The sequence below is a fragment of the Rhinopithecus roxellana genome, chromosome 8 (genome assembly GCF_007565055.1).
Source record: "Rhinopithecus roxellana isolate Shanxi Qingling chromosome 8, ASM756505v1, whole genome shotgun sequence".
Classification (NCBI taxonomy): domain Eukaryota; kingdom Metazoa; phylum Chordata; class Mammalia; order Primates; family Cercopithecidae; genus Rhinopithecus; species Rhinopithecus roxellana.
In genome coordinates this window covers 114,011,392-114,013,258 of record NC_044556.1, presented here as the reverse complement: position 1 = coordinate 114,013,258, position 1,867 = coordinate 114,011,392, and the positions used below count along the sequence as shown (strand labels likewise).

Sequence of the window (1,867 nt, the reverse complement as noted above, 5' to 3'; positions counted from 1 at the left end):
CAAACTTGAACACATTCTTGTAACTACTCCCCAGACCAAGAAATAACTCCCTATTTGCATTCTCCCAGTATCTATCTTGGGACAGCTATTTTTCCTTACTTTTACCTGATTTTGAAGTTTGTATAAGTGGAACTCACTCATGATGTTTGGCTTCTTTTGCTCCAGTTTATGCTTGTGAGGTTCATTCTTCTCATGTGCAGCAGTATTTTGTTTGTTCTCTCATTATTGTATAATGTTTCATTGCATAAATTTACCACCATTAATTTATTTTTTCTATTGTAGATAGGGATTTGGGCTACATTTTTCGATGTGTCGTTCGGGTGAACATAAATACACAACTTTATTTGGCATATACCTTGAAGTGAATTTACTGGTGTATTAGTTCATTTGCACACTGCTATAAAGAACTGCCTGAGGCTGGGTAATTTATAAAGGAAATAAGTTTAATTGAGTCAGTGTTCAGCATGGCTGTGGAGGCCTCAGGAAGCTTACAATCATGGCAGAAGGTGAAGGGGAGTAAGTCACCTTCTTCACAAGGCAGCAGGAAGGTGAAGTGCTGAGCGAAGAGGGAAGAGCCCCTCACATGATCATCAGATCTTATGAGAACTGACTATCATGCGAACAGCATGGGGGAAACTGCCCTCATGATTCAATTACCTCCACCTGCTCCATCTGGTCTCTCCTTTGACATGTAGGGATTATGGGGATTACAATTCAAGATGAGATTTGGGTGGGGACGCAAAGCTTAACCACATCTACTGGATTGTTGCCGTTTGTCTGTTTAGCTTTATTTGATACTACCAAACTATTTTCCAAAGTGGTTGCATCAATTTTTACTCTTGCTGGTAGTGTATAAAATGTCTAACAGCTTCACATTCCCACCAACTTCAGTATTGTCAGTTGATTCCTTGGTTTTTTTTGGTTTGGTTGGGTCTGTTCAGTTAAGCAATTCTGGTGGGTGTGTATTTAAGTTATTGTGATTTTAATTGTTGTCTAATAGAATTGAGCACCTTTTCATATATTATTGGTCTTTTTTTCCTCTTTTAAGAAATACCACTCAGTTTGCATTCTCTTCCCTCCACTCTCCCAAAGAAAGAGAAAAATGACCAGCAATGGCAAACACAGCTGCAGCAAACCAGTGTCAAGAGCTAGCTTCATGCTCAGGAGAGAGTGCTGCTGTCCGTCCTCATGGTTTTCTGGTTCTTTAGGCATTCAGAGAAACTTCTTCCATAATGATCCCTGAAAGAATAGTCTTTGGATATCCACTGTTGGAATTCTTCTGCATTTATTCTATTAATATGTAGTAATTTCTTATATATACAGGTTATGAGTCCTATATTGATTATATTTATTGCAAATATCTTCTTCTAATAGGTAGTTTGCCTCTTGGCTCATAATGGTGCTTTATTTTTGTTATTATTATTGTAGTAAGAACACTTGGTATGCATAAGACAGTTAACTATAGACGCAATGTTGTACAGAAGATCTATAAAACTTATTCATATTTTATAACTAAAAGTTCATACCCATTGAATGCCCTATATGCCCCTCCATCCATTCTCTCTGACAATCACCATTCTGCTCTAAGTTTCTGTGAGTTTAACTCTTTTAGATACTTGATATAAAAGGAATCATGCAGTGTTTGTTCTTCTGTTGAGATAGGAAGGCAGGCTGGTTTCCTAACTTAACGTAGTTTAGAGAAAAAGAGCAAAAGCCCTGTACTCAAGCTGTAGCTTACCTAACTTCAAGCCAATCAGCACCAAAAGACCCAAGGCACTATTTACCACAAGTTCCTGTCTTGGTCAGAGGAACTGCCTGGCCAAGTTCGCCAGAGCCTTTCCTGCACAGTTAGACTTAAACTTCACCT

At 38.4% G+C, this 1,867-nt stretch overlaps 1 pseudogene; it reads right to left on the bottom strand.

The window, feature by feature from the left end:
- Nucleotides 1–1,052: 1,052 nt before the first annotated feature.
- Nucleotides 1,053–1,255, bottom strand: LOC115899319 (annotated as a pseudogene).
- Between the last annotated feature and the right edge of the window lie 612 nt (nucleotides 1,256–1,867).